A 24218-nucleotide genomic window follows, 5' to 3' on the forward strand; every position below is an offset into this window, starting at 1 on the left:
TAAAAAATGTGTCCCCATTCATCTCCTCGTGGTAATCGCCCGTTTTTTTTTCGCTTCGAAACAAAGGAGGGCCCCTGGTACAAACCCGTCTGCTGACCCGATGTGACTAATAATAAGCCTCTTCCCTTTTCCCGAGGGAACAGGTATGCCCGTCGACTATCCCCTTTCTTCCGCGTTCCTCGGGCAGGTAACGGTGGTGTCCACCCACAGCCTGGCCTTGCAGTCCCCGGCGTTTACCCACGTCTCGTCCAAGTAAAATATTGGCCGCCCTTCTGAACGGAAATCTTAGACTCGTACGATATATCTACAAAGTAGTAAAAATTTTTTATTTAAAAAAAAAATTTTTTTTTAATTTTTGTAAGAAACGTTGTAGATTGTTACTTACCGTTGCCGCCAGGAGATAATATGCGGTTGTTCAATAAAGGCGGTGTTGCGCTTCCTGACGATAAATTTGAATTCCATCATGTGTAAAAGTCGATTCAGAGACGTTTTACTGAACGACGGCAGATTCTCGTCATTATTTATGGCGGCCAATATTTTTTTCAAATTCGGAATTTGCCTATTTAGCCAAAATTCATGAATTTTTTGCGTATTGTCAATATATCGGCTTCATTTGTCATTTCCAAAATATTTAATCGCCGCTTCTTCTGATTTGGCGATGTAACTCTTCCTGTGGCTTTATACTCTGCCAGAGTTTTACATACGGTCTCCAGACCAATTCCCGTCTTCTACGCAAGCTTCAGCACTAGCGGCTTATATTTAATATCCGGGTTTTCCTCTTTCATTGCTTTGAAAAGATTTACGATCATCATCTTTTGAGCGGATCGGACAAACTAGAAACAGAGAAAAGTTTACGTGAGTGCATTACAAAAACTATGATTTTTGAAAAAAGAAACAAGCTGACAGTAGCGAAATGCATGATAAACAATTATGTATAATGTAAGCTTACCTTTCCTCTCGGATTTTTCTTCACTGGAGATTTATGTGATGGTCCAGGAACTGGATCCATTTCAAAAACACTGCTATTTAAAAATTCTACACAACACTGTATGAACACCCGGTATGGCTACGAATGAGGCCGCGTGCAGCACTGCAGCGCGTGGCGTCACTGCGCGCATGCGCTGTGCATTGGGAAGGGACCAATCAGGGCGAAGATGCGCAGCGACGGACGAAAATCGGTTCTCTCGCGGTACGGTTCTCTCGTGGTTCAGAGTGTAGTTCATTTCTGCCGCGACCACGTGGCGCGTCCATCTTGGACACAGTTCGTCTAGTGTTACGTCCCAGGTAGGACGTATTATGATTTTTATGAGATAGGACGCAAGTTTTGAACCTACCTGCATTCACCGGCTACGGTTCGGGAAATTGAGGATTGTTTAAATAACTTGTATTCTTATTTTCCAAAAACAAACAAAATGATTGATTTATTCAATATTAGATGCTGAATCAGATATTTTAAATATGATTTGACAAATAGAGATTATGTGTAGTTAACGCATAAACTAGATAGCTTACAAATATTTCGTATAATAATAATGTTAATTTTTACCGAGTCGCTGGGTTAGTATCGCTTCGCAAATGTAGTTGTCGCAGATCGCAAGTCCAATAATCGCAGCCGCGGGTCGCCAATTCCAATAATCGCAGCCGCAGGTCGTCAATTCCAATTCACCACTTACACTGAACTTTTGTTAAACCTTAAACCTTTACTGAACTTTGAACTTCACTTCAATGACGGACTGGTCTGGTCCAAACTTTATGACAGAATGATTGGTCTTTGAAGTATTGGTTCCCTTTTATAGGATGGACAGTCCATTGTTTCAATAGGATATTGATTTGATCTTTTATCTAATGCGCGTCATTCTTACCATGGGATTAGTGTGCCTTCTTGGAACTTGGCGCAACTGGACACACTTTCTGTTTATTTTCGGGGTGACATCGATCTTTGCTGCGTCTCTCGCAGGAGGATAATTGGAATTGTTTTGTTCGCTATCTAATTTTCTAGAAATTTTAACGCCTATCCTCATCCTATTTATTTCCTTCTCCTTGCGTGACATTATTGGGTTTCAACAATAGTTCATAATAATTCTTTGTCTGAAGTTTTATTCGTTTGATTCTTAAGCGGTCGAATCACCGGACATGACACCGTCTTACTTCCTAGAATCTTAAGGCTTATCTTAATCTTATTTATTCTTCTCTCCTCGCGTGGCATAATTTTTATTTGAAGTTTTATTTATCTTATTCATGAGCGATCGAACCACCGGACGTAACACCATCCCCCTTAGAAAGCAAATTTCAAAGGGAAATTTGTTGTATACTTTGTTTCTCGAGAGTCCATGGTCAAGTCGCGCAGCTTAAAAGTGGTGGGGATCGCAGCGGGGGGTCTGGCGCATCCCTTAACTTACTTGTCTCCGCCTGGTTCATTATACAGGGTAGGAAAATAGTACCGATGAATAGGTAGGGTAAAGAATTATATACGTGATTAAGAAACGTGCGCGTTTTCACACTTAAAATGTATAAACATTTAATATTCTTAAAAAAACATACATTAATTAAATAAAAATATACAATATTTATATATTAAGGAATATATACATATATAAACAAAGAAACATGGAAACATATAATATAAGAAATATATAACATTGAGACAATATTTACAATGACAAAAACATTTACATGACTATTCATTCTCTATTACATCTGATTCATTATTATGATCGGAAACATCCGGCTCTTCAGGCGTCCAGGGATCACCCTCGTCTAATATCTCGTCAGTAATGCTATCTAATTGATGAAATTTCTTTTCTATTTCTATTGTGTGTTTAATCAAATTCTTCCAAGTTTCTGCTGTGATATTATCTATTGCCTCGTGTACTAATTTTTCGACATCGGCCAATTTATACGTTGTATTTCTATCTCTTATGAATGATTTTAATTGGGCCCATGCCATTTCAATTGGATTTAATTCGCAGTGGTACGGCGGAAGGCGTAACACAGCGTGTCCGAATTCTTTTGCAATTTCATCAATTAAATAGTTACTGCCCTCCGGGCGCTTATATTTTTCGACGAGGGTGAGTAACAGCCCCTTTAAAAAATGGGGTTGCACCTGTTCGCCCTTTTCTGTCAGCCACGTTACAATGTCTTGTTTTTTCCAACTTAAAGTTGGATATTTTTCCATTTTTACACTGTGGTATGGTGCGTTGTCCATCACAATCACGGACTTTTCTGGTAATGTTGGCAAAATATTTTTTAACCACGTGGAAAAGGTATCGCCGTTCATTTCGTTGTGGTAATCGGTGGAATCTTTCTTCGATTGGAAGCAAAGTAAACCTCCAGGTAGAAAACCGTCCGACGACCCAATGTGCAGGATAATTAAACGTTTTCCCTTGCCAGAGGGATCAGGTATACCTGTGGATAGTCCCCTTTGTGCTGCGTTCTTAGGGGAGGTGATCGTCGTGTCCACCCAAAGTTTTCTTTTGCAGTCGCCAGCATTTATCCACGTTTCGTCCAGAAAATAGATTTTCCGCCCTTCCAATCGATATTGGCGAATCTGTTCGATATATTTTTGCCGCCAACCGACAATATAATCTTTTTCGATTAATGCGCTATTGCGCTTACGGACCATATACTTAAAGTCCAGCTGTTTTAATGTCCGGTATAATGACGACCTGCTAAAGGACGGGAGATCCGGATCGCTGTTCACTGCGTCTAATATTTTTTGTAAATTCGGGATTTCCCGACGCAGCCAAAAATCATGAACTTTTTTCCGAATCAAAAGTAAATCATCCTCGGATAACTTATTAAAAATTTTCACGCGCGGTCTCTTTCTATTTGGCGATGTTACGTTGCCACTGCGCTTGTATTCTGCAATTGTTTTTTCTATGGTTGTTATTCCAATTCCGGTTTTAATGGATAACTCCTTTACCATCGGTTTGTATTTCATCGTCGGATTTTCAGTTAATAAATGTTTATATACATTGACGACCATCATCTTCTGCGACGATCCGACGAACTATAAAAAGAACAAAGTTTGTACACGTCAGTAAATCACAAAAATAAATTTGAAATACATATTTTATGTAAAAGAAAAAAGACTATTTCGCGTATCGAAATGTATAGACAATGAGATGTGTTCTTACCTTTCCCGATGGATTTCTTTTCTGTGGAGAAATGTTGGATGTTCCTGGACCTTCCTCCATTTCTATGTTAACGTGTCACAAAATGCACAATAAGTATAAAAGCACAAAAATTTCGACTGTCGCTCTCACGAAGTCTCACTCCAAACTCATCGATCACCTTATAGATCGCTTCGGTCGATCTGACTTGTTGTCGCCCCGTGACTCTGTGCGCATGCGCTTGCATTGAGAAATGGCTGCGTGGGAGGGACTTGCGCATAACGGTAAAAATCTGTACTATGCCTAACCATGGACTCTCGAGAAACAAAGTGTAGGTTGGTAACTACCTTCTCAAGTTCAGGTGTATCTGGGTGATTGTTCCGAGGTTGGTTGCTGGAGGTCGTTTCATCAGCTGGTTTGGTCTGTCACGGGTCCCGCGTTTCCGACCCGTCCGACGGACGAAAACCGGGGCCACGACGGGTTAGGCACGTTCGGCCGCGCGGAACGTGCTTTGCCCGGTGACAAACGGTATCCCGTAGGTTCGGCGTTTTCCCCGACGGAAGACTTTACCAGGTTCGGGACTCGAAACGGGCGCCAGACACTCGCAAGTGTCACACGAACAATTTCGAAGATTGCGCGAGACGCTAATTATTCTGCCGAACCTTACGAGAACCGCGCGAGGGCCTGAATAGCGGCAGCCTGGGCCAGGATCCTACGCGGAGGGAATGCGGGACGTTTCCCGCGGCGGAAAGGTTTCTCACGGAAGAAAGATAGACGAGAATGGGCTTCGACTTTACATTTATTAGGTGAAGTAAAAAGTTCTGAGCGCTTTTTCGCTTTATTTCGACGATGAAATTAACATAGTTAGGATTATTCGATTTAGATCAAATATGCGCCGTTTTGTTCGATAACTTTTGTCCATTTTGAAGGCAATTTCATAATTCCGCGGTTGAAGAAGTCCTCGTCCCTATTGGTAAAAAACTTGACCAGCTCATTTTCACAAGCCTCTCTTGAGGCCAGTTTTGTACCATCAAGAAAATTTTGCAAATTCTTGAAGAGGTGATAATCGCTTGGTGCCAGGTCTGGACTATACGGCGGATGCGATAGAACGTCCCAGCCAAGCTCTCGGAGCTTCTGACGCGTCGTTAAAGATGTGTGCGGCCTGGCGTTGTCTTGATGAAAAACTACACCCTTCCTATTGGCCAATTCTGGCCGCTTCTGGTCGATGGCCTGCTTCAGTCTGGTCAGTTGTTGACAATAGAGGTCCGAATTGAGTGTTTGGCCCGATGGGAGCAGCTCGTAGTGGATGATTCCCTTCCAATCCCACCAAACACACAATAAAACTTTCTTGGCCGTTAATCCAGGCTTGGCGATCGTTTGGGCCGGCACACCGCGATTGGACCACGATCTTTTTCGGCTGTTATTCTCGTATGTGACCCATTTTTCATCGCCAGTCACCATCCGCTTCAAAAATGGGTCGATTTCGTTACGTTTCAACAAAGAATCGCAGGCATCAATTCGGTCCAAAAGGTTCTTTTGCGTCAATTCATGTGGCACCCATACATCGAGCTTCTTCTTGAGGCCTGCCTTATGCAAATGATTCCAAACGGTTTTCTGGCTAATCTTCAGTTCCTGGGCAATGGAATAAGTGCTTACATGCCGGTCCGACTCGACGATTTCCATGATTTTGTCCACATTTTCGACGATTGGCCTACCAGAGCGTGCCTCATCTTCGACGTCCATATTACCAGAACGGAATCGTTGGAACCACCGCTTTGCTGTTGCATTCGATACTGTATTGGGTCCATAAACAGCACAAATTTTTTTGCCTGCCTGCTCCGCCTTTTCACCTTGGTCGTAGTGGTACTGAAGAATGTATCGAATTTTCTCTTTTTTTACCTCCATTTTCGAACGCTGTAACACACAACTGGCTTCACCAAAACAAAAAACTAACAAAGACCTTTATTCATGCGTAATATCACCTTGAAATTGCCGTATACTATGACTCGATACGATGTGAACATCGTGAGATATGGCTCGCTGAAGACATCTAGCGAAAAACGCTCAGAACTTTTTACTTAACCTAATATTAATCTTGCTGATTACAGAAGGCTGCCGGGGCGACCCGGCAGCGATGGAAACGAAGCCCGCGCGGTATTGTATAATGATTCGACAGTTGGACGGTCGCTCGCGCTTATTTCTCCCGATTCTACTTTCCTACGCGTCGAACCCGATAGTAGGCGCGATGTACGGCAGCTACGAGTGGCAGTTAGCCGGTCGTGAAGCGACCGGGTTCCGGTGGTATACGCGGCAGTAAATTCGAAATGACTGTGGCCGTCGGAATTAGCCGGAAACTGCGATACGGTTTTCGTCGCGTCGCACAGTGGGGTATTTACACCGGAAAGTCGGAAAAAATTACTATTGCATGGAAACCATTTTCAAATGAGGCACAATATAATTGTAATGCAGAATATATATATATATAGAAATAACATTTTAATAAGAAAATATATAAATAACATTTTTCAATCAATTTTCTTCAGACAATGCGTTCGAAGTTTCTTCTTCAGATATTTCTTCGGTCTCGCTTTCATTTGTAGAAGTGATGGGCTCAAAAGGGAGAAATATATCCAAACTTTCTTTCAGGAACGCCATTGTTTTTTTTCTTCGAGGTTGTCTTAAACTTGATAAAAGGGGATCAGAAGTGAGTAACAGCCTATTGATGACATCCAGATTACATGCCTCCCTGGAACATTTTCTGGCATAACTTTGTCTATACTGGCGAAAATGTTTGTTTCTCGCCTCGGCTGCTTCTTCTGATAATTGCCCAATAGGCAAAATTGCATTTCCTACAACTTGTGGTCCATGAATTAATATCTTGTGTGTTGTGGGTGACATGGGATACCACCCATATAATCGAACGTACATTTCTGCTGTCCCTGTGGTATAAGTTGCAAATTTTTGTGTATCAATTTTATAGCCGCTTGATATTACTTCTAATATTACTTTAAATTTATAAATTAATTCTGCGTCAAGTCCTGTTATTTCCGATGATAACTTATGGTCCATAAAAAACCTTCGACTACAATTACCATCGTTTGTGTTGCCAAAACCTGGTTTTGGCATATCAACAATAATGCTCATTTTTTTTTAAAATTCTTCTTGAATCTTTTTTCTTCTTTGTTCGACTATATATTTTTCATTTGCAGATCTCACTTGCCACTTCATGATTGGTAGTTTGTAGGATACATGTAGTAAATGTTCAAATAACCGTATTCGAGCATGTAAAATTGATAAACCTAATTCTAGTGATTTCGGAGTCACTTCGTTTTTTATTGTTAAATTATTTAATTCTCTACCAGTAGCTCCGCAAATGTAGCATCTCATTGTTGAAGAAGTGTTCGTAACAGCATTACATATTTTACCATCAAGCATAGTAAATATCAAATTATGCTTGACAGATATGGATTTGTTATTTTCGTGAATTTTCGTTTCTTGTAAGTTCATTATCTTCGTTTGTATATAATTTACTTCTTGATTTATAATATCAATAGTTTCCTTCACGAATCGTATTCTTATTGGCCTGCAATATCTCGGGGATGATGGTACCGGATTTTTCCAGACGACACTTTTATCAGTGGAATTGATTAATTGTAATGGTACTAACGAACATTGAAATATACTCGCATCAGTATCAGAGCTATTTTCAAATTTTTGTTTATATAGCGACTGCTGTGAACCGTCACACCCCCACTTACTTATCAATTCAAATGTATTGCTATCATTTAAATTACTTACTACCTCTTTTAAATACAGTAATAAGCGGCCTGCCGTATGGTTTAATAAATTTTGTAAGTTTACCTCTGCACAAGTCGTGGTTATAATATAGGATTCTGGAGGAGGATAGCATTCCTTTTTAAAGTTTTGAATAATAGAATAGCAGGGGAATAATTTTTTGTCACTACTTCTAATCACATCATAGTCATCCCTAGATAGTCCTGCTTCCACAAAAATTGAGAGAGCTTTTAATTTTGGTAACTGTTTTCTTTCTTCATGTTCACTATTTAAAAGTTTCCTGCATTTGGCTGCAAACGTAGGAGATTTTACAATCTCTTTCAATATAACTGCAGCATCCAGCAAGCCGGACAATCGTAGTTTAACTTCCGTGGCGAACACCAATTTCTCTAAACTTACATTTTTTCGAAGTTCTTCCGTTTTCTTTCGTTTGGCACGTTCACATGATACCGAGAAAGATTTTGTTGGTCGTCCTACTTGAGATTTTGCAATAGGTATCTCCACTGTTCCTTCAAGCCAATTTCTATTCTTTATTTTGAAAACCTCCTCTATGTATTTGGCTAATAACCATCTGCGTTTGAATTCTGATTTTAAATATGAGATTTTATGCTTAAACTGTTGTTGTTCACTTTCTGAATAACTATTTTGGCTTAACAAAAATCTTTCGAGAAATTGTAGTTTTTCATTCATGTTTAAATTTCTCTGTTCTTGCATTAAATTAAATAATTGTGTCCGTGTGATCACCTTAATTTTAGATTTTCCCGCTGTAGTCTCCATTGAAGAATTCTCTTTTAATAGCTAATAAATACATAACAGAAAAATTCTAAATGTAGAAAATAATTAATATGACGAAGCGTGAAATATGTTCGTACTTACCAAATATTATAAAACAATTTATACAACGACTTTGTTTACAAAACGAAATATTAGATATGATAAATATATCTAACATACACTTAATATTACTATTACACAAACAACTATATAATAAACTCTTCAATAATACACTATACAACACGCTAAACTGTATAATTAAATATGAATATACTACACTGCTAAAACTATATGAAACAAAACTTATATATATGAGAAAAACGGAAAATAGTAATACGTAGTTATAAATGCTTTGAATCGTTTGTCGAATGTGTTGTCTCAGAAGACACTGCTGTAACTGACTGAAGACATAAAACAAAAACCTTCTTCCACTGTTTATTGCGTACTTCATTTTTTTCATTATAAACATTTAACAGAAACAGAAGAGAGTTGCATATTACACCTCAAGGGCACCCGGCCGCGTCCGCGGCTGCAACAATGACGCGAGGCGGAGAGAGAAAAGGCGGAGTTCACTTCTATCTAAATTGTCTATAAAATCGAAAATTGGACGAATCTGGAATAAATTTTTATTGGATTTTAATCACAAACCTTCACGGAATGAAATGACACAAGAAAGAGTACCGGGACTCACCCTGAACCATAACAAAATGATTAATGAAGTTTTGAAATTAGAAAAACTATTCTTGATCTATTGAATATCATCAAATATTAATAACTATTAAAAAATATACGGAGAAGGAATCACAACTGTACTAAAGTGTAGTACATACTTTTCTCAAAATATAAGAAAAGTGAAAAATCAGACAAAGTTATTTCAAATACTAGAAAATCTTTAGTAAGTAAATGATACTTCAACGAATAGAAAGGAAATAAGCTGTTACCATAAAATCTTCTAACTTCTAACGAAGTACACTCTTTTGTGAGTGCATAAATGAAAAAAACAGTTATGGTACGGTATTCTATACATATTCCATTATCTTATACAACAAAAATAATATGGTTTACACTAAGTTTTAAAAAATGACTTTTTTCCGGCTTTTTGGTGCAAATACCCCACTGTGCGACGGCAGGACCGCGAAATAGGTTGTCGGATGGTCGACAGGGGCCTTCGTCCCGCTTCGTCACCTCCGGGTTGTCTGGCCCGTGTGTGGCGTCGCCCATTCCTCGTTATTACCGGTGCACCGGATTTGCGTAATGGCCATGGTTTGGCGTAGGTGGTCCCGCGAAGCGCTGTGCCCTTTCTTCAGGTCGGCTGGATGCCGGGGTGCCGCTCGCGTACCTGAAACTTGCCGGGCTCGGCGTGCGCGAAAGGGTGAAAGTACGCGTTTCCTGTCGATTCGGGAGTTCCTCGGGGAGCGCTTCCTAACTTATCGAGCCGTGGTTCTATTCGCGACAACGTGTTTTACGGCAGTCCGGTCCCTTCGTTCGGTTGTTAGGGACCCTTAAGGGCGGCGGGGTTTGTGCAACGTCACAACTCCCCCCCCCCCTTAAACCGGACCGGACTGCTACGGTATTTCCCCCTCCTGACCCCTCGCTCGATTGGTTCTGGCGCGGTTCCCTTCGGAAGTCTCCCTTTACATTCGCGGAGCCTTCACCGGTGGACGAACACTCGGACTCGACAAACGAATAACCAGATCCTGGAAGGAGAACAACGGGACTAGGTGGTATAATTAATTTTGACGCAGCAAATCACACGGTAATTCTTTTTATTTTCTTTTTTTTTTTTTTGATAATGTTGGCCCTTCTGGGTGGGGGCCCGGAACACCTTAAGTGGTGCTACCGCGATAATAAGTTGGGCGGTACAACGAGACGATAGAAAAAAAAACAACAGATGTCACACGAATAAGTACTAACTATTAATGAATCCCTTATCCGGGATTCCCCCTCGGCGCGGTACGATAGTGCCGTGCCCTTAGTCACGGCGGCGTCGGGATCGCTCGGGCGGTCTTCCGTCCTTCCCTAGCGGGTGACGGGACGGGTCTCCTTCTCCCAGGACGGGCCGCATTTTGGGCAGGTGCGCACGGAGCCCCCCTGCCGGCCGCAACGGTAGCAGTGTGGCGCTTGTGGTTTAGGGCACCTGTCCCTCCGGTGCCCGGCTTGGCCGCAGTTCCAACATTCGTTGGGTCGCACCGGAGGGTTTTGTGTCTCGTCCTGGGCCTGTCGCCAATACTTCTCCCACTTGTCGTGGCGGGCGTTCTTCGGCCGGCGACGAGCTGGCGGGACCGCGGCGCAGGGCACCGTGGCTGCGGTATGGGAGGTTGACGGCTTCTCTGGGACGCTGGATTTCTGGTCCACCCGCTGGACCGGCTGCGTTAATGGCTGCGGCGTGGGCCGTAGCGGCAGCGGTAGAGGGGGGGTCATCCCCTCGATAGGCCCCAGGAGGTCCCCTACGGGTACCTCTGGCCGGGCGGGAGTTTTCGGCAATTCGGAGGTTACCTCCGGCTGGGCGAGAATCGTCTCGTCCAGCTCCCTGATCTCCTGGGTGACCAGCTTCTGGTGTTTCACCACCAGGAGAATATGGCTCGTCATAGCCTCTATCTGCAGCTCCAAGCGCCTCCTTTTGTCCCGCGCTTCTGCGATATTCTGTGCCATCTGTGGGTTGGGGTTACATTTAGGATCCCTGATCATGCGAGTCCGTTACTCGGTGGTGTGTACGTCTTGAGGTCGGCTACGTGGGCTTTTCCGACCTCTTTCCCGTCTAATGTGGTCAGTCGATAGACCCCCGACGAGAGTTTTTCGCGGACGCGGAAGGGCCCGCCATACTTGGGGCACAGTTTCGCGGCGATATTCTGGGCAGCGGATGATAGAACGCGTTGGCGTCGCAAAACCAAGTCGCCGACCGCGAATTGTACTTCTCTCCGGCGAAGGTTATAATATTTCGCCTGGGATTCGTATGCCCTGTCGAGATTTTCCCCCCACCCAGTGGCGTAGGGTGGATAGTCGCGAGACGCGATTTTTCCAATCGCCGGTATTGGCGAGTTCCGTATCGGCCGTCGGTTCTCCGTCCCCTCGTCGGCATATTTTCGGTCTTGGTTCCCGCCCAAAATTCAAAAACGCGGGTGAGGATTGGAGTGCGGTATGGTACGCGGTGTTGTACGCGAAGCGGAAGCTCGGGAGATTCACGTCTCAATCGCGATGATCGCGACCGATATACGATACTATCATCGTTTTTAATACCCGATTGACTCGTTCTACGGGATTCGCCTGCGGGTGATATGGGGGCGTGGTTGAAATGGTAATCCCGTAGGTTTTCGCCAATTCGTGTATCGCCTTATTTACGAACTCGGTCCCGTTATCGGTGTGGATCACCTCGGGGGTACCCCACCGCGAAAATACGTGGTTCTCGAGGGCCTCGGAAATTTTTACCCCGGTTCCGCGCCTGAGGGGACAACATTCGATCCATTTGGTAAATAAATCCTGCACCACCAGGAGGTATTGATGTCCGGCTTTACTTGGAGGAAGCGGGCCCATAATATCGGCGGCAATTACCACCCACGGGGCCCCGACACGACGTCGTCCCATCAGCCCGGAGGGGAGTTTTTGTTCCACCTTCGTCAACTGGCATGTGGGACAACGTCGCACGTACTCCACCACGGTACGGAACATGCCCTGCCAAAAATAACGGGTCGCGATTCGATGGTAAGTTTTCTCGACTCCCAAGTGGCCCGCTTGCTCCTCGTCATGGGCCTCTCGCAAAATTTCGGTAACGCGATCCTCGGGTATTACGAGCTTCCACTCGTCGAGATCGCTTCCGAGCATTTCGGTGATCAAGGGATCGTTTCTTCGGTAGTACAGTTGCCCCTCTCGGATCGCCCAGCCGGGGTGCCCCTTCGGGTCGCCCTCCACCGCGCGAAATTTCTCCTCGTACCACCCCATTTTAGTCGCGGCGACAATTGGTAATTCCCCCTCCCCCTCAGCCGCGACCTTGTACATTCGCAAGAGTGCATCCGGCACGTGGTTTAGTGCGCCCTGTCGATACGCGATCGCGAAATCGTACTCCAACAATTGTAATGCCCAGCGCGCCAGTCTCCCGGAAGGGTTCTTCAGGGTCCGCAACCAACGTAGACTATGGTGGTCAGTAATTACCGTGAAGCGGTAACCTTCTAAGTATGGGCGGAACTTCTGTACGGCCCAGACGATCGCGAGGCATTCCAATTCGGTAGCGGAGTATTTTCGCTCGGCCTCGGTTAAGGCTCTGCTCGCGAACGCGATAACCCTTTCCACCCCCTCGATTTCCTGGGCCAGGACGGCCCCCAGCCCTACGGTGCTCGCATCGGTCTGGAGGACGAACGGAATATCGAAATGTGGGCAAGCCAGGGTCGGGGCAGTCGCGATTAATTCTCGAACTTTTTCGAAGGCGGATTGTTGGCCGTCTTCCCATCTCCACGCCTGTCCTTTCCGAAGCAGGATGTTGAGCGGCTCCGCGATTGTAGCGAAATCCGGGATGAATCTTCGATACCACGAAGCCATGCCGAGAAATCGCCGCAGTTGTCTTATATTCCGCGGGGCGGGAAAGGACAGGACTGGCGCGACTTTTTCGACATCGACTTTCAACCCTTCCCTACTCACCACGAATCCGAGATAACGCACCTCTTCCCGACAAAATTCGCATTTTTCCGGGTTAACGAGCAGTCCCGCGGATTTAATTCGTTCGAAAATCTTCGCGAGCCACGCGAGATGATCTCCGAAGGTCGTGGTCGCGATAATAATATCGTCCAAATACGCGAATGCATTCGGCTCCATTTCCGGGCCGATAAGTCGATCTAATAATCGCTGAAACGTCGCGGGAGCTCCCGTGAGCCCGTACGGCATCCTTTTAAATTGGAATAACCCTTTACCCGGAACGGTAAAGGCGGTAATTGGTTTACTCGCGTCTTCGAGCGGGATCTGGAAGTATGCCTGACTCAAATCGAGAGTGGAAATGTATCGCGCGGCTCGTAATTTATCGAGAATGCTTGACATAATCGGGAGCGGGTACGCGTCCTTCTTGGAAACCTCGTTAACTTTCCGAAAATCTAAACAGAACCGGTATTTGCCGTTCGGTTTCTTGACCATTACGATAGGGCTTGACCACTCGCTGATGGAAGGCTCGATAATATCGTCCGCGAGTAAGGCGTCGACTTCGCGATATATCGCCTCTTGTACTTTCGGCGAGACCGGATAATATCGCTGCTTTATTGGTCGGTTTTCTCCGACATCAATCCGGTGTTTGGTCAAGTTGGTAATGCCCGGCGAAGCGGCAAAGTCCGTGAGTGCAGTTTCCAAGAATTTACGGAGCTGCTCCTGTTCGTTGTCCGTTAAGATACGGAGGGCGCAGCAGAGTGGGGAACGCGATAAGGAATCGAATGGAAATTCGACCTGGGATCGCGACGCAAAATACCACACCGCTCTGTGGTACTCAACAACGATACCAAATTCCGCGATTACGTCGATCCCTAGTAGTAACGGATTCACAAGATTGTCGAGAACGTACGCGAGAATGTGACGTGTTTCGTCGCGAATCTTTAAGGTAACGCTTGCTTGTTCGGTTGCTCGGTCGACCGATCCCGTGGCCAGCAGGAATAAGCAGGGGCGTGGGGCCGCGAAAACTTGCACGGAATCGCCGAGAACATCGATTACTTCGCGACTGATAAACGATATCGAGGATCCGGAATCTATCAAGGCGCGAAATACGTGAGTTCCGATATGCGCGTCGAGGACCAATAACGCGGGACGCGACGCAAAATTGTTCTCGTTAGGTTGTTCGGTAATTCGGGTGTTAGTTAACGAGTCGGGAGCCGCTTCGGTACCTCCGAGCGGCTCCTCTGCTGGTTTCCCGCCCCCAGGTTGCATCGAGTGCACTGGGGCGTCCGTACGTTCGGTTCGCCACAGCGATAGCAGTGCACCCGAGGGGTCGCGGTACAATTTCGCGATCTGTGCCCGATTTTCCGACAATTCCAGCACGTGTCGTCGGCCGTCGGGTGTTTTCCCGTCGGCGCGTCGCACAGTGGGCCGGATTGGAAATTCACACGACATTTGTGAATAACTTTTGACTCGTAATAGATATCGCAATGAAATTTGAAATGAATACTTAGAACTATAATTCCGTTGCAATGATACATTTTTTGTTTGTTTAATCCATTTTTTTATTAATGTTATAAACAATTTTTTTATAGATTATATCATAAATCAAACATAAATTACATTATAATGAACATTATATAATATATGTATAATAAACTATATAATAATTAATAATATTTAACAATAAACTATATAAAATATACATAAGTACAAGAATAAAAAGAAAATATGAGAAAAAGAGAAAATAAAATCTATTTTTACTGTAATAAATTCAAAATGGTGGAAATAAAATGTAATGCTGTAAAAAAAAATAATTAAATTAAAATTAAGTTAGTTATTGCATAAACCATAAAAGAATAAAGTGTTAAAAGTAGAAATATATGTAATGTAACTTACGTGTCATGTAACTATATTTCTCTTAGTTAAATAGATAGCAATTCCATAGCTTCTGGATCCAATTTTTTCCGTTCTTTTTTTGTTGATTGTATTCTTAAAGAAGACATGTACGGATCTGACGTTAATAGAAGTCTGTAAAACGTGTCTTCATTTGTAGAGATCCTTGAAATTTTTCTGGTATTTTTCGTCCTGTATTTTTTAAAATCTTTGTGTCTGGTTTCTTGTGCTTCCTCGGACAATTGTCCAATAGGAAGCAATGCATGTTTTATTATATCTGCCCCGTGCAAAAGAAGTTTGTGGACAGACGGAGGCATATAATACCATCCGTAATTTTTAACAAAATGGTTTGCCGTTTCAAAAGTATATGCCTGAAATTTATCCGGATCTATTTCATATGGTGATGAGATTACTTGTAAAATGATATGAAATCGTTTTATCAATGTTATATCTAATTTTGTTATTTCTGCTGAGATTTCAGCATTTTCGAAGAAACGACGTGCGGTATTTCCGTCGTTTGAACTACCCCACCCTTGTTTTACATAATCGACAAAAAGACCTAATTTCTTTTTGAATAGTTCTTGGATTTCTTTTTTTCTTTCTGCTTGTAGCTGCTTCATTTGTGGCTTGGTTGCTGCCCATTTTTGAAATGGCAGATTATATGATATATGCAACAAGCATTCAAAACTTCGAATCCAGGCATGGAGTGATGAAATGCCAAAAGAATAGTTGTTCGTATTGCACGGTTTGGTAGAGAGCAACGTTAAATTGTTCATTTCTACTGGTGTAGCGTTGCAAATATAGCAACGCATTGTAGACGTTGTACCCGTGTTGGCGTTACATACTTTGTTATCAACCATTGTTAATAACATGTTATATTTTATTTGAATACTTCCTATTTGAACTGATTTTAAATTTTCTATTTCATTGTTAATACGGGTTATTTCTGAATTTAAAACTTCCGTGGTTTCTTTGATAAATTCAAATTTTATGGGACGACAAAACCACGGGGATGATGGGCGTGGATTATCCCATAAAACTTCTTGATTTCTTTCGTTATGTAATCTTAAAGGCACAAGACTAGAAATTAAAGTTGATTCTTCATTTATATCCTGACCTGTGTGAGATATTTGTTTGTATCTGGGTTGCCCAGAGGTTCCATCGCAACCCCATTTGCATGTCAAAATTAATGTGCTATTTTTTTCCAATTCCTTTAATGTTTTTACCAATCTTGAGACTGTATGATTTAATAAAGTTTGTAATTCCACTCTAACATAAGTTTCTGTAACTGTTATAGCACTTTTTGGAGGATAGCAATTTTGCTTTTCAGCCGCCAATTTAAAGTAAGAAGGAAATGGATTATTTTTGTATTTTATTGCCTCATTCCTAATGCTAATGTAATGATATTTTGAAAGATCTGCTAGTATATAAATGTTCAATGCTTCCGTTGTTGTAATTAATTTTCTATTTTGACACACTTTTTTCTCAAAAATGGCTTTAATCTTGTCATAATAATTATATCCTTGAAGGCAACGAATTAAATACGCTTGGTGATGCATTCCGCGCAGCTTGAAACTCAATTTTGTCGCATGTAGTAACTCTTCTAACGAGAAATTGTCAACTAAAGAGCGAGCTCTTCGCAATTGCTCTCTATCACTACAATCTAAAAACAATTTTTTTCCTTTATATATTTCCACAGTTGAGTTTCGTCTTAATGTTTTTGATGTTGAACTTCTTGTTGATGAAATGTTTAACATACTAGTGGGATAAATAAAATCTGTCTCTAACCATTTTTCATTTTGTTTTAAAAATCTGTGTTCAGTATATCTTGCTTTAATCCACTTCTGCTTCAGTTTCCAAGTAAATTTCATTAATGCATTTCGTAACGTTTCCAAATCTTCTGTCGGAATCTCAACCGTCTCTTCTATTTTTTCACTCAAAAACAAATAATCTTTAAAATCTTTCGAAGCGTTTTTTAATTGGAAGTACAAATCTTTATATTTGCGAAATGCCTCCATTTTAAAGTACTATCTGCATAATAGGTAAAAATTGATCACGTGAGAGATAGAAAATGACTTAGAAGTAGTTTATAGGAGAAAAATTACTTACCAAATATATGTAGAATGAAATGTAAAAATTAAATTATACGTATAGCTTATACAATAAATAAGACTTAAATAAACTATGACTCAGCTTAAATTGAGAAAAAACGTCGTGGAATCGTTGTGCACTGCCGAAAGGAACTCGTCGAACAGAATGCAGTTAAAACATTAAAAATAACTGAATGCAAAACATAAAAGCATCAAAAAAAAAAAAAACGAAACGTAAAACAAAACGTAAATGCATTACATGCTAATAGCCTTTATTCGAATTCAACGAATTCAACGCGCACGTGTACGAGCGATGCAGTTGTGTTCAAACAGTAATTTCTCCCGGGGTGGTTTCGAGGGGGATGTGATTTTTGTGGCATTACATAGAAGAAGGTTCACTGAAAAGATCCTTACTTGTTAGAAAGTGGGATATAGTGGGAGTAAAAAGATCGGGACTGTCAAAGATAAAAAAATTTCACAATTGATTGCATTTTATTCAGCATTTTTTTTAAATATGTTATATATCATAATTGTTAATGAAAACTGATTTCTTATCAATAAAGGGTGTATTTTGATGTAGAAAAAAATTCAGGGCAAGAAGTTGCACACAGTTATCAGGACACTTTAAGAACGAACGACCAAATTATGTAGGGAAAATCGAGATTCCGAGAATGTCTAACTTTATGCGTGTATTGCAACTAAAACTGTTATTATATTTAATTAATTTTTTCATTTTCGTAGTCGGTGGACATTTAGGAATCAATAGCAATTGAAAAAATACCAAAATTAGAAAGTCGACTTTTTCGCAAAATGTCGTGTGAATCTCCAATCCGGCCCACTGTGCGTCGGCTCGGCGGTCTTCGGACGCGGTCGTGCCCGTTCGGTCGGTCCCGACGCGCGGCTGGTTCGTCCGCGGTCGGGCTCGGCCGTCGGGATTCGTTTCTCCGCGAGAACAGCTGGCCGTCGGTACGGTTCTTCGCCCTAGCGAAGCGTTCGGTACGGTGGGTCGGTGATCGCGGGGACGGGAGGGACCAGCGTCGTAGCGCGGCTCCGCGTATTCCCCCTCTTCCTCTCTTCGCAACATATTCACGCGCTCGTATCGGGCCGTGGCTAAGTCGGGTTCTCTTCCATACCCCCCTGCCCTCTTACTGTAACACCGCGGATCGTACGCGAATTCTTTATTTGATAACCCATGATAACGGTAGGCTTCCGCGTTCGCGGGGGATATTTTATTTTCGGCTTTTCGCAACCCGTTTTCGAGTTCCTTAAGGCACGATACTAATCCCAAGGGGACCACGGCCCGTAATTCCGCCCTAGCGCCCCAGAAAATATATTCCATGCATTTTTCCTCCGGCCACGGTGTCGCGAGACGATTCAACATCGTTTTCATGTACGTGAGATAGTCGCGTACGGGTTCGTCGGGGCCCTGTCTCCGTAATCTAAGATCCCTTTCGAGGCGTTCCTCATAGTCGGGATCCCCGAAATTCTCTCGCCACGCGCACACGAATTCGCGCCAAGTCGCGAAATCGTCGCAAGTGTCGTACCAGAGGGCGGCCACGCCGGAGAGGCAGATCGGCAGACAGCGTAGGAGGTCGGTATCGTCTAAATTAGCGCATTTCCGCATGCCCTCTAACCGGGCGAGAAACGTTTCGGGGTCCTCCCCTGGGGCACCGGAAAAGCGGATGCGCCACTCGCGCAGGACCTCGTACGCGGCCGGCCGCCGGATCCCCCGCAGCGAGGCCTGGCTCGACTCGTCCTTGGCCGTTTGCATCGGACGCGTTTTGTTCGGGTCGGGGACGCGACGCGGTTGGGGTACGGGTAGGGTCAGTTCTGTCTTAAACCGCCCGTCTCCTAATAAATTTCTCCCCGGCTTACGGTTTTCCTCGGGAGTGTCGGGTTTTCCGAAGGAGTCCCCCCCCCCGGATCGCCCTCACGGTACGGCCGAGGGGTTCGTTCCCCGGGGTCCCCCGCACACTCCTCGTAAATAGACCGGTCGTCCCCCTCTCCCCGCCAAACCCAGTGTAGCTTCGAGGGTTTCTCGGAATCCATTCCGACGTACGGTACGGATCGCTTCGTCCTCTATCGAAGGACGGTAAACACGCGCCGGCAAGGCCTCTCGACGAACCGGGATGTTTACGCGAGCGGGCTGGCTGTTTTTATAGTCGGCTCAACGTACTGCCTCGAGAATCTTCGGTTACTGGCCCGAACGATACCTAACGTCAACGGTTGGCCTTGAGCGTTTCTCGCGTTACCCGACAAACAACTATTGTTCTCGATATTAGGATTTCTCCCCTCGCCCCGCACTCCAATCGTCCCTCTTATCGAAGTTTATTATTTACTGAAGCGAAAGTCGCGGGGTTTATCGCGCGACGAAGCGGAACAGGCGCGAAATCAATGATCGCGCGACAAACAAACACAAAAAAAAATAACAAACTAGACTAAGGATTACACGGACAAGGGACCGGGTGACGACGTTAGATACGGAACACGTCCGCCCCCCCCCTCCAAGACGTACACTCCCCGGATCGGTATTTCCAATAACACAAAATATAATACCAAACTAAAATACAATTGAATAACATGCGCCAAATAGCGAGTGGGTTCGGTTCCGGGGTTTCGCCTCGAGAAATTCGCCCGGGAAATTCGCAAGACGCACGAAACGCGGTCGAGCGTGTCCTTCCTAATTCGCCGGTGATTTGCAACCATCTGTTTCCGCGTAATACGCGTCACACCGACTTTCCCGAAACCGCGGACCGTGACTTTATCTACGCGAGTCCTTCGCTACCTCCGTGTCTCTCTCCGTTATTAATAACAAGGAAAAGGAGTCCTTTTCGAGAGAGAGGTCCCTGTTCGGGCGCCAATTTGTAACGTGGACCTCCACTCGCCGCGTAGGAAGGCGGGGGCGGGGTCCACTCCGGGAATTTATGGGCTCAGAGGCCGGGCCGCGTACGGCCGTGAATACGCGGTCCTCCCGGTACTAACCGATTCTCGAAGGTTCTCGGAAATCGGGAAGAGCCTACTGCTCGGGCGCCAGGCACCGGACGGGTGCCACGCGAAACGAGAACGAAGTCCGCCCTTAGCCGAAGCTGAGGGCGGGAGGTGAACCTTCGGGAACCGCGAGAAGGTCGAGAGGCGCGAGAAGGGCCGGGGGTTCGGACACGGAAGGGAACGAGGACAGCCCTCACGGCAGGGCGGATCGCGCAGGGGGAAATATCGGTAGTCAGACTGGGCTCTACAATTTTATTGGCGTCGGTGGTTTTACAAAGCCGCGGCCACGTGGCCGCACCCGAGAGCCCGCGCTCTTCGTACACAGTTTGCGGTAAGGTGGAGGGTTCGCAACGCGCTGTTGTCGATCGGTAAAATACGCCGCGGGGGTGCGGTAGATCGGCACGAGAATAGCCCCTCGCCGAAGCGAGGGTTTCGCGGCACGCAGGTGGTCGGCGCGATCACGGTATGACTGTCGCGGCGCGGTTTCGGTTCCGACGGACGGCGAACGCTCGGCGAAAACTTCGCGATAGACTATGCGACGGCTCGATAGGAATAACGTGAAATGTAACGTAACAAACAGATGGTTGCCAACGATAACGGCGGCAGCTCCTCCGAGGAAGACTTCCGCGCGATATTTTTCCGGGAACTCGCAGCCGAGACTCAAGGTACCGGTGAATTCGGTACTAGCGGAATGTCCGAGGCGAGAAGCGCCTCGGCGCGCGAAAACTCGGGGAACGAGACGCGATATTACGCGTCCGACGGGCGATCCGCGAGGGCACGGGATCGTCGTCGGCCGACCTCGTTTGTTCCCCGACAGAGCCTGGCGAACCAACTCGCGAAAAATACACGAAAAGGGTCACTTAAGGGACTCACCGTTCCTGTCGGTACTACTTCCGCCTTCTGTCGCGGTTCGGCCCGCCTCGCTCGGGATGGTCTACCGGGTGTTCGGCTCTGGCTTCCTATCGGTACCGAGATCGTGGTCCCGCGGTAGCTCGATATTGGAATTGCACGCACTTCGCGTGGACGGTAATCGGGACGAGTTTCGATAGAGCCGGTTACACGGCGGTCCGGGCTGGTTCGGTAATTTTCGAGACACGATTCCGTACGGAAGTCACCGCGACAGTAATTCGGCCTAGTCCGTTCGCGTTACGGCAGGGTCCTCGCATCCCCACTCCTGGCCGTAGCCCGGCTTTTCCTCTAATAGGGCGCGCGTCTGGCGCGAGATTCGGAACTCGCAGGATCGTGCCTACGTCGGGTCCTTGGGCCCCAGACCTTACGCGAAAATCATTCCGAAATTGACACGCGGGGCAGATCGGTGACCTACGCCGGTATGGAGAGGGGGGGGGGCGCCTACACCACCCTCGCCGAGGCCCCTTGCAATTGGCTAGGTGAGGCGACGGCAGGACCGCGAAATAGGTTGTCGGATGGTCGACAGGGGCCTTCGTCCCGCTTCGTCACCTCCGGGTTGTCTGGCCCGTGTGTGGCGTCGCCCATTCCTCGTTATTACCGGTGCACCGGATTTGCGTAATGGCCATGGTTTGGCGTAGGTGGTCCCGCGAAGCGCTGTGCCCTTTCTTCAGGTCGGCTGGATGCCGGGGTGCCGCTCGCGTACCTGAAACTTGCCGGGCTCGGCGTGCGCGAAAGGGTGAAAGTACGCGTTTCCTGTCGATTCGGGAGTTCCTCGGGGAGCGCTTCCTAACTTATCGAGCCGTGGTTCTATTCGCGACAACGTGTTTTACGGCAGTCCGGTCCCTTCGTTCGGTTGTTAGGGACCCTTAAGGGCGGCGGGGTTTGTGCAACGTCACAACGCATTACTGCGTAACATATTTGCTTGAATCCTGAACAATACTGTTGAAAAGATTTCGAAGTGAAATTGTGCTCGAAGCAGCTCGGCGTGTTTGCATGTAAGCGAGTTGCGGGTGCGTTGTGCCTGCCCGTGGAATCCGCGCGGTGTGTGTCCGCCTTGATGCGAATGCTGCTGTTTTCTCGTTCTTTTGTTTTTTCGTGCGTGTATGTTTTCTCCCCAGTCGTTCATCAACCGCTATCCGTTACGGTCAGTTATCTGTTTGCAACCAATTGTTCAATAGGTTATGGGCCCAGAGAACGCAATCTCTGTGGACAGATAAAAAACGTGTACGCGCGCGAGGCACACACGTTAGAAACACGTATACGGGTAGCGTATAAGCCGTGTGATTCGGTGAACCGTGTGATTCGGCAGATCGGATAGCAGTGCGTCTCTAAAATTTTTTTTTGTTTCTCCCCGTTCGCAATAAGATGTCGGAGGCGATCTCCACGCGAAACGTTGAGAAGTTCAACGGGAAGAATTTCCTAATCTGGAAATTTCAGATGAATGCGATATTCATCGCGTGCGGTATCGACGACGTCGTGAACGGGACGCGAGTCAAGCCGGCGGCGGCCGACCGCGAACAATTGAAGGTGTGGTGCAAGGATGACGCCAAAGCCATGTTTCTAATTTCATCGGCTCTGGAACCGGTACACATGCAAAGCCTTTTAACATGCAAAAGTTCGCGCGAAATGTGGACCAAATTATCCGCGATATTCGAGCAGAAATCTGAGACGAATAAGTTGGTTCTGACTCAGCGATTTCACGAAGTCAAGATGGAGGCAAATGATTCTGTCGTGCAACATGTGGCCAAAATTCAGAACATGGCGGCCCAACTGGCCGACGTAGGTGAAACAGTTTCGGACATTGCGATAATGGCGAAAATTCTGGCGAGTCTTCCCCCAAGATATAATGCTCTGAGGACTGCATGGGACAGCGTTGATCCAAGACGACAAACGATTAATTATTTGGAGGAACGGCTTATCCAAGAAGAAGCGAGAAACGCTATGGATGACGAGGCCGTGACGGCACTCGCTGCTGCCGCAACGAGAGAGAGAGAACCTCAAGTCAAGAAGAAGGAAAACAAAGCCCAAACCAGAGGAAAGGGGAATAAAGCAAATATGGAGTGCTTTTTCTGCCACAAAAGAGGACATTTTGCCTGGGAATGCCGGAAAAAGAAGACGAAAGGTGAAACGAGGGATGATTCATCCGGGGAGTGTGCATTCGTGGCATCCAAAATGGACGACAATCCGAGTTCACGGAGGTTTTCTGACCTAATTACGGAAATGGATGAGGACGACATATGGCTCTCGGACAGTGGTGCGTCAAGACACATCACGCATAGGCGAGAATGGTTCGCGTCTTTTATGCCATCCGTTGGGGAACAAGTGGTTCTCGGTGACAATGGTGTTTGCAATGTTCAGGGTGTCGGCTCAATCAATGTAAGAAAACTCGTGAACGGCGCTTGGCATTCTTCAGTGATTGAAAATGTGCTTTATGTGCCAAAAATCCGAAAGAATTTATTCTCAGTCGGTGTGTGTGCCGCGAAAGGTTTCGATGTTACTTTTTCGAGTGATCGCGTGTGGTTCGCGAAAAACGGAAGAGTTCTCGCCGAAGGACACAAACAATCGAACAGCGTTTACCGAATGTTATTCGTCGTGATTCAAACCGGCTGCCGCGACATGATAGAGGCGAATGTCACTATGCCAGTTCGCAGTCTTCGACTGTGGCACGAGAGACTCGGGCATGTGAATAAGCAAACTCTTCGGGACATGGTGATTAGACAGTTAGTTGCCGGTGTGAAACTCGCAGACATTGACGATTTCTTCTGCGATGCCTGTCAATTTGGGAAGTCTCATCGAACGCCTTCGAGAGATTCGAATGGAGAGAAACTGTGGCAAGTCGGTGAATATTTTCATTCGGACGTGTGCGGACCCATGTCTGCGCAAACACCGGGTGGAGCGAAGTATTTTCTCACGTTCATCGACAAAGCATCGAACTACAGGACTGTTTATTTTATGAGATGCAAGTCTCAAGTGAGCGAAAAACTAACGGAATTCGCAAAATTGGTGCAGAACAAGTTCGGTCGAGCAATTAAGA

General features: G+C 45.4%; 1 protein-coding gene, 1 long non-coding RNA gene and 1 pseudogene across 2 annotated transcripts in view; 2 read left to right on the top strand and 1 right to left on the bottom strand.

Annotated features, from left to right (window-relative positions):
* The window catches only part of LOC143355040 (uncharacterized), a 387508-nt gene that overhangs the window by 308248 nt on the left and 55042 nt on the right, over positions 1-24218 (top strand). The gene's annotated exons all lie outside the window — the stretch shown is intronic.
* Positions 1-24218, top strand: part of LOC143355036 (uncharacterized) — a 118372-nt gene that overhangs the window by 85088 nt on the left and 9066 nt on the right. The gene's annotated exons all lie outside the window — the stretch shown is intronic.
* LOC143354889 (histone-lysine N-methyltransferase SETMAR pseudogene) lies at positions 4930-6112 on the bottom strand (annotated as a pseudogene).

Source organism: Halictus rubicundus, chromosome 6 (assembly GCF_050948215.1).
Source record: "Halictus rubicundus isolate RS-2024b chromosome 6, iyHalRubi1_principal, whole genome shotgun sequence".
NCBI lineage: Eukaryota > Metazoa > Arthropoda > Insecta > Hymenoptera > Halictidae > Halictus > Halictus rubicundus.